The following is an 8,014-nucleotide window of genomic DNA, read 5'->3' on the forward strand; positions in this document are numbered from 1 at the left end:
TCTTATTAGAAGTGTTTTATATGGCTTATTATTCAGACAGGAATCACAACAAGGTGACCCGCTGTGAAGCGTCACACACACACGTTCAGAACTCGTTTCAAATAGCCGCTGAACTGAAATGACTATGACTATCAACGAGTGTTGATTGCGTTCAAATTGAAGAGCAAGATAATTTGTGTTGTGCGGTGTCTAATGTTCTTGGTATTAGCATTATCGTCATTTTAATCACAATGGCGGAGCGTAAAGCTAAAATGTGACCCTACTCTGAAGAGGTGTGATCATTCAGAGGCACAGTTGTACGTCTCCCCAGCAGCTTGACACCTGAAACTGTAGCTCAGATGTGTGAAATGCTCTGAAACTATGGCTGGGTGTGATTACCAGTCAAATTAAATCTGAGATGTCAGTTACATGTGTCAGTGCTTCCACTCCTACACTTGGCAGGTTGCTGGGAGTGACAAGCTGGCTGTTGATTATTCTCCAGTGTGAAACAAAAAAATCACTGACACACAAGTGTTTACGATGATCCAGTCTCCAGTTTAATTTTTTATTAAAATGTAAGACACTGGAGGATTTCGGTGGAGAAACCGTCACTACTTTGAAATTGTACCATCATAGTTTTAATAATTTAAATCTGGGTTTAAAGTATTGCAAAGCGGTCGTTTGAGGTGATGCACTTTCTTATTTACATACACAATTTTGCAAAATATAGATAGTTCAATGCTGGTCATGGCTAAACAACACTCACTTTGCATACACAAGAAGCTGTGTATCATAGAAGTTTTAAAGAAGTATTTTTAATACTAGTACTCAAAGATGTCGGCCCTTTTTAAATGAAGATCCATGAGGACGGGCTCTACACTGCCCTACTGATTCACCCTTTTTTTTTGATGAAAGAAAATGAATCATTCTCAATATCAAAATTCTCAATATGAAGATTTGCTTCATTTCTTTGTCTCCAGTAAAGTATCCTTGGGTTTAAAGGTCTTTACACACTGTAGCCTTTTTTTCATAATGTTTTTTTCAAGCTGATGTTTTTGTTTTTTCACATGGAACGCGAATATTACTTGAAAAAGTGACGTACATTTTTCTCTGAATAAGGACGATTTTGCACATAAGGCGTCAACCAATCACGTGCGCGGAACAAGCATATTTAAAATGTACACTAAAGACTACAACAACATAGAGGTTCTTTAGTCCGAACCAAGACAGCAAACTTTATTACTGCTTTCAACCTTGACAAAGGCAGTGTAGACCAGATCCAGTCCTTCCATTCTTACCTTTCACAATAAAAGCCCTACACATAAACAATGTGTAACTGTTTACCAGAGGGAACTGAAGTTAACTCAGATTATTACACCAAAGGAAACTCAAATAGCTTACAGTAGCTTAGTTCATACACCAGTTTACCTCCGACAGACTTCAGGACGCTGCTCTGGGTCAATAGGATTCTGGTAGTTGGTCCTCTACCTTCACACATTTATTCCAACCTTTATTGAAAGTGTAACAACTGTCGCAAATTTGCATCGCTGTTGGTATGAATAGTTTTGATACCAAATATCTGCTGGCGAGTGTTTCTCATTTTCTCGTTGTTTATTGGTCACGTCCCAATACTATTGAACTTTATCCAGTTTTTAGCTCTTTTCATATTTTTCTAGCTACAAATACTTTCAAATTCATGCAACCAAATACATTAAGTACCATGCATGTAGTAAAACATGTTAACCCTAATGCATTAACAAGGCCTCCACCTCTTTACACATCTGGAGCCTTATATCATTTGCTCCAGCTCATAAAGTCATGCATTTTTAATCCATGTGTTGCATAAGGGAGGATCATCTGATTGTAACTAGAATAACCTGGAACAAATATACATGTATTTCAGACATATCATTGGTTTTACACTGCTGCCTCTAATTTCAACCCTCGTACAGAAACATCAGCTTATTCCCTGCTTATATTCAGTTCATGTCAGTGAGCGTTCACGGTCTGCTGCCGCAGTAGAAAACGGTTCGGAGTTGAGAGGAGGCATCTTTTGGCTTTCCTCAACTTGCCACGGCAGCTCTACTGAGAGGGATTCACGGAAACATAATTTTGATGAATTTCCAGGGATCAGGATTCATTCTCTGGCTTCAGACTCTCTCACACACGATGCAACCCTGATTATACAAACCCCCTCAAGCAAACAGCTTAAGAAGACAGTTTATGTCATCACAACCTAACTTGAGAATCCCATTCTCTTCAGTTTTGAGTTTTGGCTATGTACATGTTAATTGTGTGGCACTGTTCTTTTTATAGTGACTTCTTCTTTAAAAAGTATTTGTTTTAAAGAATTTCAGCTACTTAAGCCTAAGGGGTCGGGGGAGGTGAGAGCAGTTTGGTCCATCAAAGCCTGAATGAAGCACCAAGTAAAGAGCTGCAGATGTCTTCAATCCAGCCGGCTGCTCAGCCTCTGCAGATGAGCCTCACTCCGGTTATGGAGCGTTTCCTCCACTAAGGGGCAGAATATGATCACTGATGCACTCGGCCCTCGCTCAGAGGGATGATGCATTGGAAAGCAGCATCAGTTAAATGTGCACTGTGTAATCTCATTAAATTGAATTAATAATAAAAGGAATGATTGGGGGGGCACAAACACATATACACACAAAGAATAGGTCATTATTAAAAAAACTTTTATTTACAGGGTTGTCATAAAAGAAAACCTGGAAGTAAATCATGTACCAATATAACAGAAAAATAGTATTTATGATTAATACTAATATTTTGTAATAATAATAATATTGTTTAATCTTTCCGCAGAACAAAATTAACTAAACTAATAATGATATCTACATTTCCAGGCTACATATTTTAGGTCTGATCAGAATGTCAAATCAGAATTTATCCCCTCAGAACATTTCACTAGTCCAAACAGCGACTATCTCTGAGGATTCGGATTAGCGAGCTTCTATTGTGCATGAGCTGCGAGGCGGCTAACCCTTCCTGTGATACATATCTGAGGTTGAGCTCAGCACTTTCCTCATTAATTTCCCACTTATTCTCAGAGTTGGATATGATATTCTCGAGATTCAAGCAACGCGGGGCACAGGTTAGGCGCAATTATGCTGACGGAGGGCTTTTTACAGCTATGCTCAATGAAACGTGGAGTACAGGATTAGATGTGTAGAAAGTTATATAGTGATTAACCTTCATTTGAGTCCCCTCGGTGATCTCTCCAAGGCAAATCCTCCCGCCGTCAGGTGCGTTTCTCCGCCTTGATAAGTGACCTTCAGAATGATAGATCGAGGCATTCCCGTTTCTTCTTTGTGCTTTCGAAGCATTTGTTTGCCCTTTCAGGTAGTTCAAATGCTTCCTTAAATTACATTTCACTTTGATTCCTTTCAGCGGCGCGGCCTTATCGATTCAGAGGCAACCTAAAAGTTCTGCTGTGTAGTTTCTGACCACCAGAGGCGCCATGGAGCACCTCACTGTGCACCGTTTTAGTTATCCTAGTGGTCTGTTTCATTATCCTTATCTTAAAAGAAAGTGTTAGTCACGTAACATGGCATTATAACTAAAGTAAAGCTATCATAGTAAGTGACGCGGAAACTAGTCATGCAAATCATTTTTGTATTTTACGCACGTTTCCATGGCCGCAGGTGACATCTGTTGGTACTGTAGACCATTTGGTGCACTGTTTATATTTCAGTAACAACTATAATGACTGAAATTACTGCAAAAAAAAGAGAAGAGATTTACATATTTATTATCAGCTTGCTTCACTGTGTGAATGCAGTTGATCTATAGAGGGTCAAATGTTTGTTTTAAGAAATCCAGAGGTGCGTTCAGGCACTGCAACTAGAATCTCCATCTTAAAAATACATTTTGTTTATTAATAGCAACAACAAGTAGAAATCTGCCAGTTGGGTAGAGATTGTTTTTACCAGTTTTCAACCACAAATTCACATGTAGACTTCTAGAAAACATGTCAAATCAAAACACAATAAAACTCATTTCTGCACCAGTAAAAAACATTTAGATTTTTAGGAAAGATTTAATAAGCATTTCTTTTCATTTGTTTGAAGGAAATACACATTTTTGGGACTTTATTTGTTCTGATGTGGTATCAGCAGTTGTTGCAACTATAAAAGGTTTAGATTGCATGGAAAGGATGTCTTCATTTCCCAGAGTTAAGCGTTTCTCTCTAACGAGTATCTGAAAAAAAAATCCTGTTAATCCGCTAATGATATAGAAAAAAGAAATGAACGAAAGCTCTAATATCACAGTTGCTAATCCCCATTTAATCAATTAAATGTATTGATGGCATCATTTTCTAGTTATTATGCAAAGACATTTAACACTATCACGGTTTGGATTCATATTATTTCATGTCACGACATTCTAATCATCGCTAATCCTTTTCCCTCAAACCCGGCACGATTGGCAGAGCCACTTCTGTCTGATGCTATCTCGTATTTTCCTGGCGTCTGCGCCGTAGAAAGAGCTGTCTCTCGCAACAATGGCCGCCTCCCTCCCTCGCCCCTCCGAGAAAGGACATTTTTTGAGCCCCTTTGATTCGGCCCGATTTGTTTTGATGTGAGGAGTGAGTGGTTTTTAAAATCTCCTTAACTCCCCGGGCCTGGCCCAGCCTCCCACAGGGCTAATGACCGCAGCCTGGCCCCGCGTTGAATAATACAGACGCTCCGAAGGTGGAAGTGGGGAGGAGGGCAAGGGGTTAGACACGGGCCCTCCTCCTACAGTACACCTCCATTGATAAGATTGCATTAATTGGTATGAATAGAGAGGAGGATTTTTTTTCTTCTCCTTCTCCTTGTATACATTTACCATTATACTCATTAGCTTCCCGTTGCCTCCCAGCGAGCTTCTCCTCCACATCCCCCGGGGTCTCCTGGGAGGCAATTTGCATCTCTCCATGGTGTCCCTCTGGGGTTATTGAGGAAATATTAGCCCCTTTTCTTCTGTGGCCCGACCCCTTTGATTTATTTGGAGCCGGGGCCGATAGAGTGGCACTCACATGTTAATGACTGGCGTTGATACAGGCCCCCGGTGCAAGACGACTCATTGATCTGGGTTGAAAAGGTACAATTGACAAGCGGCGCTGAATAATAGCCTTACATGTGTCTGTGTGTGTGTGTGTGTGCGTGTGTGTGTACGTACGTGGACCTTGGGAAATGACAAGAGGAATCCCGTCGCTTTCAAGGCCGCGGCGCTCAAGCTGTCCACTTTCCCCGATGGAGTTAGATAAATAGGCGGCCCATCCGAATTCCACGTGACTTCTTAACGGCCGCAGTTTTTCATCTCTTTGACCCCACGTGTTCACGCCGGAGCTCTTTTTAGGCCACTCTGAGCTCCCTAAACCCAAATCAGAGGCTGCACACGACACACTTGATCCAGCTACTGTTTAGAGTTGTTTGTCCCGGTCTAATAATAGAACTCAAGGTGCCTGCTGAGGGCTCACTGCGGTTGCCATTAGTGACTGCGAGGGCCCATGCTCCCAGCTTTACCCCTCCCGCCTCCCTCCATTCCTGCCGCGCTGCACTCACATTATGTTTTAAAGAAAGATAATGAGAGGTTTCATCCTAATACCTGCGATACTTGACATCCCTCCGAATTTTAAGCTCACTGATGTCTGCTGAGCAATGCGGAGCCCGTCCTCAATTTGGAGAGCAGCTTGACACCGACTTCCCTTTCATCTGAATGGTCACATGTCTGCAGCAAAGCGGCAGCAACAAAGTTTGATATATATTAATAAACGTATCTCAACCCAAGAGGGAAGCATCCGCCCAATCCCAGCAACAACTTCTGTCTTGCCTCGTGTTTGTACACTTTCAGTTATATGGTAATCGTAACATTTAATAAAAGTCAACACCCTAACTGGCGCCAAACAAGAATACCCGGCGCCGCAGTCGCTGCATCTCCTCTGCGTATACTTAGAACAGATTAGAGGTTATGTGTATAAATTGCGAAGCTCATGCATATTGTTGCGAAGGGGGGGGAAGGAAAATGGAAATGTGCCATTTCGACGAGCCGGCGCAGCGTGCCAAAAAGTGGGCAAGTGGGTAGCTCTGGCGGTGATGGTCGGGGTTTGTTTTTCCTCTCGGCGTCGGGAGATGAGAAGTCGTGTATCTAAACAGAGCAGATATGATGTTTATGAGAGCCATCTGCTTCGGCAGCCCGCTGCCCTCTTCAACGTGAGAGCAGCCTCATTAAAAACGGTCACATGCCTGAGAAATTTCCAACCGCTTCTTCTTCTTTTTTTTTTTTTTTTTTTTTTAAAAGGAGTAGAGTTTAAAACTAACAAAGCCTTGGGAAATCCCCATCAGACATCCCTCCCTTAATCCATTTAATTTTGAAAGGTATTGTTTAAAGCTTTAAAGTTTATATCGTTTAATCCCCCTCCAACACTACGGGCAGCAAATGAGGCCGTGTCAGCAGCTTGAACAGATATAATCTACTCCACACAACAGAAAATCCTCCTTCAAGACAAGGTTGCATGGGTTTCCTGTGAACTCCCTGTTTGATGTTTCTACCTGCTATTGAACATGACTTCTGTCTTAACCCAACTGTCACTCGCTCCCTGTCCCCTTTTATCACTTCCAATGTTCTCGCTTCACCTTTTTTCATCAGTAAATCTACCATCACAGCCGACTCGCTCCTTCCCCCCTTTTTTTTTTTTTTTTTTTTTTTTTTTTTTTTTTTTTAAGGAGAGGGGGGCAATGAGAAGTTTGTTGTGGGCAGGTTTTTGGGGATTTTATTTATTCAGATATGTGTTGCTCTTGTTGGAAGTCGGACGAAGGATTGATTTTTGGTTCGCCAGATTCAGTCTCACCTTTTGGTTCAAGTCACCACTCTCACCAGTTTAACCCGCGTCCTGTCTCCATATGTCTTTTGTTGTTTTTTGTTTTTAGTGTCCACTGCAAGTTCACATATTTATTTTATATGTACATATACCTCCCTTTTCTATACTTTTCAAAATTGTATTAAAACAATTTAGATTGTCATTTTGGAAAATACTCTTATTCATCGATGCCTTTTTATATATATATTATATATCTATTAAATATGAAGCAGCTGGTAAGCTTAGCTTAGCATAAAGATTGGTATTGGGGAAACAGCTAGCCTGGCTCTGTCTGAAGGTAACATAATACGCCATCAACAACTTGTCATTAACTTTTTCTACACATTAAACTAACAAAATATGATGTATTTTTAATTAGCTGTAGAGCTGATGATAGTTGAATGTGGTTACCTTTTGACAGATCATGTTAGCTGATATCCCTAGGTAATGTGCAGCCCTGTTCCCTCTCTGTAATCTCTCATTCAGCAATTGAAAAGTTTCTGGGCTTACTGTCCATATTAACAAGACAAATGGGCATCCACTACAACCAGGGTCAGACAATAACGCCTGACAAGTGGCAATTGCAGGGAGATTTTCCGTTTTCTGAGTAAATCTCTGAAGGCTATGATACCCTGATTATGATGTCTGATTATCTCAATGAAATGTACTGAATGAACTCATGTATATGAAACACAAAAAATGGCAACTTGGCCCGTGAGTCAATAAGTAAATATCCCTGACACTGAATTAGACCCTTGCTATTAGATATTAAAAAACCTTCATGACTTTCACAAAGTCAAATTTTTAGTTAAAGTTATTTTCCAAGGCTGGACTTTTGGTTAATAACGTAGTAAAAATGTCACTGGGGTTTTGAATGAGGTTTTCTTACCCCTGAACAAAAAGTGAAGCTTCCTGTTTCACTTTGGCTCTCTGTTATGAACGTGTGTTCACATTTTTACCGAAGATCTAGTTCTTTTTATTAGTTTCCAGTATTAATGCTAAGCTAGGCGTAAAGGCTGCAGCTTCATATTTAGCAGACAGATAATATGGCTATTTTATTGGCTATGGTTATTGAATAAGAGTATATCCCAAAAATGTGGAACTATTCCTCTAAAGTAAAACCACTTCCAGTAGTACTTTTGTCTTAAATCGCTCGAATTGGCACCCAATATTCTT

This window comes from Anoplopoma fimbria, chromosome 8 (genome assembly GCF_027596085.1).
Source record: "Anoplopoma fimbria isolate UVic2021 breed Golden Eagle Sablefish chromosome 8, Afim_UVic_2022, whole genome shotgun sequence".
Lineage (NCBI taxonomy): Eukaryota > Metazoa > Chordata > Actinopteri > Perciformes > Anoplopomatidae > Anoplopoma > Anoplopoma fimbria.